The following is a 10,014-nucleotide window of genomic DNA, read 5'->3' on the forward strand; positions in this document are numbered from 1 at the left end:
TCTGTCCATATGATTTCCCAGGTAAGAATACTGCAGTGGGTTGCCATTTCCTCCTTCAGGGGATCTTCCCGACCCAGGGATCAAAATCGGGTCTACTGCATTGCAGGTGGATTCTTTACCAAACGAGCCACCAATTATTGAGCACAGGAATAAATGAGTGAGGAAATGAATAAATGACCAAATAAGCAAAACTGAGCAAGTGACCAAAATTGATCACCTAAAATGAATAGAAGTTCCAGTATATATGGCTCAGTCAACACAGGAATTACCTTTCTAGTCATTAGATTTTACCATCAAAGGGTGGGCCACCTCAAGCAATAGTGAGCACCTCAGTATTTTTAAGCACGGAGGAGAGGAAACTGGGGTGACATGGAGACTGAGTTAGCATGAGTTAGCCAGATACTCAGTAAAGCCACTCTTATTTCTACGATTCTTAACTTCCATGAGAGAAGACAAGCCTATTACCATTTAGGAACCCAAAAAGGAATAAGCCGATGAAACGAAAGCTGAGAAATAGAAAAAAAAGTTCTTATTTCAAGTCTGAGGTGCAGGCAATAGATTGAAGAATAGATTATTGTGAAAACCAGAGCATCTGAAAGCATACTTGAGAAGCCTGAGGGTTAGAAGCTCCGAGTCCAAATGACTTCTGAAGTCATGCAGATTAATTTATACCGCTTTTTGTGTTTTAGAATGGAATCATACATTTTAATGTGATATCTGACCAAAATGTTGAATGAACAGAAAATGTTAGTGAAGTGTACTTCATTCATATTCAATTGGAGGAGGGGGTGTTGCGGATAAGAAAGAACACTCAGTAGACATGATAGTGTTTCATTAGTATTAGCACTCATCAGTTAAACACGGCAGGCTTGATGGAATAAGTTATTCTAGAGAATGGGTATAATCGAGATGAAAATCTTCCTCGAAACTTTTATACCTAATACATTAACTGCAATCAGGTTTCCAGCCAAATTAATCAAACAGATATATAAACTGTTTAAGATGTTCGAGTGGGAGAGCCAGAGCCACTCTTTCGAGGCTCAGTCTGCCAAAAACCATTGGAGGCGTCTCTATTTCTAATATTAGATACTACAATTGGACCTCCGCCTCCTGTCTCCAGATAACTACTCGGTAGGGCTGACTTTCTCTCGGCTTATGTGAAGACAGAGGAGAACAAGATTCGTGACATCCTGGGATTTTGCCAGGATTCAGTGGGTGGTAGAACCAAGGCTGAAGGCCAAGGGGCAAATCCACTCACTGACTGCACAAAACACACCCTCATGCCTTTGTTGATTAAAGCGTCATATTAGTTTTTTTCCTTTTTTTTTTTTTCTGAGCGTGGGGGTAGGGAGGAAATAATCTACTTTTTAAAAGTGTCTCTCCAAGAAAAATAGTTCCAAGTTTAGGCTGGTATACTGTAGGGGAGGGGTGGGGGACAGCTAAAATAAAAAGCTTAGCTGTAGTTCATTAACTTTAATTGGTTTTTGTTGCCTCTCCTCAGGTTTCCTGGATCTTTCAGCTCTCTCCTCCCCCTACTCTCTGCTTCCCCTTCTTCTACCTCTCGCCTCCTCCCCCTCCAATCTGGCTTTCCCTCCTTCCTGGCAGCATTTTTAGCTTTAATTTGATAGTAAAAAACTGAATCCAAAGTTACAAAATTCTTCAGATTCAACTTCTTTGAAAGAAAACGAAGTTTTGGAAAAAGAATGGATATCTCAACTTAAACCTCACACTGCTTAAAGGCACATGTCCTCACGGGTGGCAGGTGCTTTATGAAGGTGAACTGGATCATACAAGCACATGAAATCATTCATCTGTGTAAACAATGTCTTCTGGCAGGCTGGCTTAGTAACAGCACTGTTCTGGGCCCTGGACACTAGCAGGGAACAAGCAAAGTCCCCATTCTCATGGAACATATAAATTTACTGGAAAGACAGACAAAAACAAATGAACAAACCAATATATTAAAACTTGGTAGTGAAAATGCTATGGAAAAAAGCATAAAGCTAGAAGGAATAAATTAGTGTTGGTGTGCTGCTTTAGAGAGCAAAGGCTTCTTTCAGGAAGTGACTCTTGGACACCTAAGAAAGTGAGAGTGCAAACCTTGCGACCTTGCAGGGGAACTGTGTTCCAGAGAGGGGAACATGCAGCGGCAAGAAGGCCAATATATACAGAGTGAGGTTAACGTGAGGGGCGAGGGGAAAAAGCAGGTCAGCAATAAAGGAAAGGAAAAAAGGCATTAATCAAGCAACTTTTCCATTCATCTCCTACCACTGGAGAGACCATATGCATAAGCACTCTATAAAATCTATTAGGTTCTAAACCATTGCTGTACCAAGATGTCCTAAGCATGTATTTCTGAAATGAAACAGAATTCCTCACTTATACAGATTCTTTTTAAAACCAAAGCAAAAACAGAAAGGAATGCTAAATTGCTTTTTGGTCCACTGGATGATTTCCATTAGCCTTGACTTATTTTAAGTTCAAGGCACACACACAAGTACTAATTTTCATCACTAATGTAGTCTGATCCAACCTGATCTACCCAGGCAGAACTGGAGCTAAACCTCAGACTTAATTCAGTGCTTCCTAACAGAAGTGGGAGCTTCCAACTTTGGAAGAAAAAAAAAAGTTTTACAGAAACAAAATACTGATGGACTATAAATACTGTTGGACTATAAAGAAAGCTGAGCACCAAAGAATTGATGCTTTTGAACTGTGGTGTTGGAGAAGACTCTTGAGAGTCCCTTGGACTGCAAGGAGATCCAACCAGTCCATCCTAAAGGAAATCAGTATTGAATATTCACTGGAAGGACTGATGCTGAAGCTGAAACTCCATTACTTTGGCCACCCGATGCAAAGAACTGACTCATTTGAAAACACCCTGATAATGGGAAAGATTGAAGGCAGGAGAAGGGGATGACAGAGAATGAGATGGTTGGATGGCATCACTGACTAGATGGACATGAGTCTGAGTAAACTCCCGGAGTTGGTGATGGACAGGGAGGCCTGATGTGCTGCAATCCATGGGGTTGCAAAGAGTCAGATATGACTGAGTGACTGAACTGAACTGAACTGAATGATTAGGCAGAGTATTGTGCTGGAACCAGTAAAACAAAGCCAGTCCTGGTATATGTTGACTAGAAAATCATTGTATTTCTCTGTTCCAGGGTCCTCATCTATACAAAGTAAGTATGTTGAACTGATGATTTCTAAAATCTATTTGAGATATTATGTTTGATCATTAAAAGATTCAAAAAAGATTTGAAATAGATCCTTGGAGCATAAATCCATATCCATGACTCAATATGCTTTAGTAACACTGTATTAAGCAGAATACTTGTCAAGACTGACAACTGTCCCAAATGTAAAATAGCTTTTGGGCAAGAATAGAAAAGAAAAGGCAAAATGGGAAGAAAAGATTTTGAAAAGAAAAAATGAAAAGGGCTAGGAAAATGAAGTAAAAACAAAATTTGTAGAGCAGTATTATTCTGTAAGTACTCAAAATAACCCCTGGATGCTGAGAGCAGAAAAAAGAAAAGAGGAAGTTCATATAGTTCAACACTTGGAAAACAAAGATGTCCTAATAATAATAGCAAGAGTAATGTAAAATGAGACATTTCTCAGGATATAACTGACTTCATGACCAAGAGAATTCACGACTTATGTTCTGTTATGGATAAATGATTGTGTTCCCCCCCAAATTAACATGTCGAGGCCCTCACCTCTAACATAATGGTGGTAGGTGATGGGACCTTTGGAAGATAACTGGGTTTAAAAGAGGTCATGAGGGTTGAGCCTTCATAATGACATTAATGCTCTTATGCGAAAGAGATACCAGAGCTTCCTCTCACCACCCCGTGAGGATAAAATGAGAAGGCGACTATCTGCATGTCAGGAGGAGAATCTAAACAAGATCTACTCACCTTTATCTTGGACATCTCAGATCCAGAACTGTGAAATATAAATGACCAATGTCTGTTGTTGAAGCCATTCAGTCTGTGGTATTTTGTGATAACAGACCAAACTAAGACACATTCATTTGTTACATTGTTCAGTGATTTATCCCCTGGTGGCTCGGTGGTAAAGAATCTGCCTGCCAATGAGGGAGATGTAGGTTTGATCCCTGGGTCGGGAAGATCCCCCAGAGGAGAAAATGGCAGCCCACTCCAGGACTCTTGCCTGAAAAATCCCATGGACAGAGGAGCCTGGCAAGCTACAGTCCATGGAGTCTCAAAGAGTAGGTCACGGCTGAGCACAAACGCGTATGCCGGTGATCTATCGGATGAGAAAGGTCATCTGTTAAAAGAATTTAAACTCAGAAGCCTTGGAGGGCTTTTGTTTCTTTGAGAGAAAAAGAAAGCATGAGAGAGACTGAAAGGCTCTTTACAAATTCTATTTTTAAAAGACAAGGGGGAAGGGAGCGAAAGGAAGTTGAGAAGAAACCTCAAAATGACAATACAAGGACTCCTCCATTTTGTCCTCTTTCCCTTCAACATGTTCCCTTCTAGACTCCGTATGTTTCTGGTAAAGGAGGGATAGAAATTAGGTACAGAGACATTGGATTTAGTAAAGGATAAGTGTCCTAATTCAGGAGGCTGATGCTTGAGGCTTTTCCCATCCAGAAAATAACCCTTCCCCCTAAACAAATGGTATACATTTGCCAAATTTTTTCACCTATAATCATATATGAAATAGGTCAAAGTTTTTGAAAAATTGAATAATTAGCCAGATAAGTCTCAAATAATCCACAAAATATCCTTTCTGTGACTCCACATCCCCTAGAATTTTCTCCCTTCTATCTGAGTCTGACTTCATGATATTTTATTTGAGCAACAGGATTAATTCTGTTAAAACAAAAAAGGAAATCCTGCTTTCTGCAATTACATGACTGAAACTGGAGGGTATAATGCTAAGTGAAATAAGCAAAACCCAAAAAAAAGAGAGAGAGAGAGAGAGAGAAAGAGAGAGAGAGAGAAATACTGCTTGTTATCACTTATATGTGAATTTAAAAAAAAAAAAAAGTAGAAACCAGAGTAGAATGGTAGATGCCAGAGCTGGAGAGTCAAGGAAATATGAAGAAACTGGTAAAAGGGTACAACTTTCAGTTATGAATAAGGTCTCAGGATCTAACATATCATATATTGAGTATAGCTGATAATACTATATTATATACTTGAGATTCACTGATAGAGTACAACTTGTGTTCTCATTTTTAAAAAAGGTAAATATAGGAGGTGATTAATTAATTTGATGGTGGTAATCCTTACACAGTGTAAATGTATACCAAATCATCATGTTGTACACCTGAAATATATTACGATTTGATTTGTCAACTGTACCCCAATATGGGCTTCCCTGGTGGCTCAGCTGGTAAAGAATCCACCTGCAATGTGGGACACCTGGGTCCGATCCCTGGGTTGGGAAGATCCCCTGGAGAAGGGAAAGGCTACCCATTCTAGTATTCTGGCCTGGAGAACTCCATGGACTGTATAGTTCATGGGGTTGCAAAGAGTCAGACACAACTGAGAGATTCAATCACTCACCCCAATATAGCTTAAAAAAGAAAAAAAATATTTTTATGATAGCTTTAAGAAATTATGAATGGCATGGCTTTTCTCTGATAACACAGAATCAATACATGATTTAAAGAGTGAGAATAAAAACAAATGCAATTAGTTCTGACACAAATCCTATGATCCTTGAATGCTTTATTGCCTTAAACTTGCTATGGTGTATCATGAATAAAGGCCATGATGTTCAGCCCTCTCAATGGAAGAAAAAAAGGGATAAATAAGTTCAGTTCAGCTCAGTCACTCAGTCGTGTCCGACTGTTTGCGACCCCATGAATCGCAGCACGCCAGGCCTCCCTGCCATCACCAACTCCCGGAGTTCACTTAGACTCACGTCCATTGAGTCAGTGATGCCATCCAGCCATCTCATCTTCTATCGTCCCCTTCTCCTCCTGCCCTCAATCCCTCTCAGCCTCAGAGTCTTTTCCAATGAGTCAACTCTTCACATGAGGTGGCCAAAGTACTGGAGCTTCAGCTTCAGCATCATTCCTTCCAAAGAAATTCCAGGGCTGATCTCCTTCAGAATGGACTTGGTTGGATCTCCTTGCAGTCCAAGGGACTCTCAAGAGTCTTCTCCAACACCACAGTTCAAAAGCATCAATTCTTTGGGGCTCAGCTTTCTTCACAGTCCAACTCTCACATCCATACATGACCACTGGAAAAACCATAGCCTTGACTAGGCGGACCTTTGTTGGCAAAGTCATATCTCTGCTTTTGAATATGCTATCTAGGTTGGTCATAACTTTTCTTCCAAGGAGTAAGCGTCTTTTAATTTCATGGCTGCAGGAGCAGCCAAGAGGAGCTACCCCCACCCAAGGCCAGGGACGGTGGCTGGGAGGAGCAACCCCACATCCAAGGAGCAGTGGCTGCACGGGCGCCAGAGGGCCTAGAGGAGCTATTCCATGTTCAAGGTCATGAGGGGCAGCGGTGAGGAGATATCCTTCGTCCAAAGTAAGGAACAGCAGCTGCACTTTGCTGGAACAGCCGTGAAGAGATATCCCACGTCCAAGGTAAGAGAAACCCAAGTAAGACGGTAGGTGTTGCAAGAGGACATCAGAGGGCAGACACACTGAAACCATACTCACAGAAAACTAGACAATCTAATCACACTAGGACCACAGCCTTGTCTAACTCAATGATAAATAAAGTTAACAGCAGTTAAACATCTCCTCCATTTTGCCTTTTCATACTGTTCATGGGGTTCTCAAGGCAGGAATACTGAAGTGGCTTGCCATTCCCTTCTCCAGTGGGCCATATTCTGTCAGATGCTCTCCACCGTGACCCGCCTGTCTTGGGTTGCCCCGCAGGCATGGCTTGGTTTCATTGAGTTAGACAAGGCTGTGGTCCTAGTGTGATTAGATTGACTAGTTTTCTGTGAGTATGGTTTCAGTGTGTCTGCCGTCTGATGCCCTCTTGCAACACCTACCATCTTACTTGGGTTTCTCTTACCTTGGGCATGGGTTATCCCTTCACAGCTACTCCAGCAAAGCACAGCTGCTGCTCCTTACCTTGGATGAGGGGTATCTCCTTACCGCCACGGTTCCTGACCCTCAACGTGGGATAGCTCCTCTAGGCCAAAGCCTTTAACTGTGTGGATCACAATCAACTGTGGAAAATTCTGGAAGAGATGGGAATACCAGACCACCTGACCTGCCTCTTGAGAAATCTGTATGCAGGTCAGGAAGCAACAGTTAGAACTGGACATGGAACAACAGACTGGTTCCAAATAGGAAAAGGAGTACATCAAGGCTGTATATTGTCACCCTGCTTATTTAACTTATACGCAGAGTACATCATGAGAAACACTGGACTGGAAGAAACACAAGCTGGAATCGAGACTGCCGGGAGAAATATCAATAACCTCGAATATGCAGATGACACCACCCTTATGGCAGAAAGTGAAGAGGAACTAAAAAGCCTCTTGATGAAAGTGAAAGAGGAGAGTGAAAAAGTTGGCTTAAAGCTCAACATTCAGAAAACGAAGATCATGGAATCCGGTCCATCACTTCATGGGAAATAGATGCGGAAACAGTAGAAACAGTGTCAGACTTTATTTTGGGGGGCTCCAAAATCACTGCAGATGGTGACTGCAGCCATGAAATTAAAAGACGCTTACTCCTTGGAAGAAAAGTTATGACCAACCTAGATAGTATATTCAAAAGCAGAGACATTACTTTGCCGACTAAGGTCCGTCTAGTCAAGGCTATGGTTTTTCCTGTGGTCATGTATGGATGTGAGAGTTGGACTGTGAAGAAGGCTGAGCACTGAAGAATTGATGCTTTTGAACTGTGGTGTTGGAGAAGACTCTTGAGAGTCCCTTGGACTGCAAGGAGGATCCAACCAAGTCCATTCTGAAGATCAACCCTGGGATTTCTTTGGAAGGAATGATGCTAAAGCTGAAACTCCAGTACTTTGGCCACCTCATGGGAAGAGTTGACTCATTGGAAAAGACTCTGAGGCTGAGAGGGATTGGGGGCATGAGGAGAAGGGGACGACAGAGTATGAGATGGCTGGATGGCATCACGGACTCGATGGACGTGAGTTTGAGTGAACTCTGGGAGTTGGTGATGGACAGGGAGGCCTGGCGTGCTGCGATTCATGGGGTTGCAAAGAGTCGGACACGAATGAGTGACTGAATTGAGCTGAACTGAACTGAAACATCTCCTCCAGGAGATATACTATTTCAGTCATTTCACATGTGCTATTTTATTAAGTTAGTCCTCAGGATACTATTCACCCATTTTATAGATGAGAGTGCATTGAGATTCAGTGGATTCAGGAACATATCCAAGGCCACAAATGAGTAAATAGTAGAACTAAAATTTGAACCCAGGTCTAAAGGTGGGCTAGTTGTTTTTTAAAAAGCTTGTCAAAAGCAGGGATTATTAAAATGAATTTGCACTGGACACTGGTAATCATCAAGATTTGAGGCTTTTAGCACCTTTGAGACGAGAATTGAGTTCACATTGATGGAACAACATAATCTTTTAGGAAACAACAATTTGCTTGTGTATTATATACAGAACACCAAGCTAGGTGCTGTATGAAAGAAATGTATACATACATAGATATATACATGTGCGTATCAGTTTCTCAAGTATTTGAGTATTAATTAGCACCTATAATTATAAGCCATCTTCATGCCTCAGCATTCTATTTTTTATAAGAAAGGGGCAAATAATGATAAAACCAAAGGAGATCTGCACATAATTTCCAGGTATGCTTCTGTGTCAATAATCAGTCCATTCAACCTCTTAGCCCTGCTGCAAATATAGCTCCTCCCCTCGATCAGGATAATTTCATATTCTCAGTGGTAATCTTGAATACCATGATATACTCAATCATAAAAGTTTGTATTACGTTGACTCTAAAATTATAGAAATAGGAAAGTTCATTTGTAAATACATTTGAGGAAACAGATTTAAGAAATGAGTAAGATTTTTTTACTTCTCTCTTCAATCTCATACCAATAAAATATGCCTTTCATTCTCTTCTTTAGCTTTTAGGTGTCTAGTAAGACAGAAGAATTTTTTCTCACATTTATCGACAAAATTCCTTAAAGACTTACTACTGGCGTTGCACATTGTGAGATGAAGGTGAAAGATTACTTTTAACTTTTAATTGCTTTCATCCCTATGTGTGACTACTAACATTTAAAATAATTTGAAATATTGTTTCTTTCTCAAAGATACAGTATGTTGAAACTTCATACTCCTAGAAGTGAAGTGAAGTCGCTCAGTCATTTCCTACTCTTTGCAACCCTGTGGACTGTAGCCTACCAGGCCCCTCCCTCCATAGGATTCTCCAGGCTAGAGTACTGGAGTGGGGTGCCATTTCCTTCTCCAGGGGATCTTCCCAACCAGGGATCGAACCCGGGTCTCCTGCATTCCAGGCAGACGCTTTAACCTCTGAGCCACCAGGGAAGCCTGTGGATGATCATGTAACATTAAAGATAACAGGATGGTCTGGTATGCATGGCACACCTTCTCCTTGGGCAATGTGCACGCGTGCATGTTCAGTCACTCAGTGTGTCCGACTCTTTGCAGGCCTGTAGACCTTCAGGTTCTTTTGTCCATGGGACTTCCCAGGCAAGAATACTGGAGTGGGTTGCCATTTCCTACTTAGGGAGAATCTTCCCAACCCAGGGATCAAACCCATATCTCCTGTATTGCAGGTGGATTTTTTTTTTACCACCAAGCCACCTGGGAACCCCTTGGGCAACATAGTAAGCCATTTAAGCCTTGGGATACCAAGATATCACAGATTCACCTACGTCTTAAACTAGTTTCTTTGCTTGTCTTCATTATTGTAACTTCTGCAGCTCACATTGGAAATTGTCTAAATTCCTCTTCTGGGATGGAATTTCTGTAGTTTGAATCTTAGTCAAATACAAATGTGTTATAAAAGGTTAAGAATGAGTGAATAAGCAAATGAATAAAGCTAC

The 10,014-nt window shown here is 41.2% G+C and overlaps 1 non-coding gene across 1 annotated transcript; it reads right to left on the reverse strand.

Annotated features, from left to right (window-relative positions):
* Positions 1 to 9,421: 9,421 nt before the first annotated feature.
* TRNAS-GGA (transfer RNA serine (anticodon GGA)) lies at positions 9,422 to 9,493 on the reverse strand. The gene has a single exon. It is a non-coding gene; the product is annotated as a tRNA-Ser (tRNA).
* Positions 9,494 to 10,014: the final 521 nt, after the last annotated feature.

Source organism: Ovis canadensis, chromosome 5 (genome assembly GCF_042477335.2).
Source record: "Ovis canadensis isolate MfBH-ARS-UI-01 breed Bighorn chromosome 5, ARS-UI_OviCan_v2, whole genome shotgun sequence".
NCBI classification, from domain to species: Eukaryota; Metazoa; Chordata; class Mammalia; order Artiodactyla; family Bovidae; genus Ovis; species Ovis canadensis.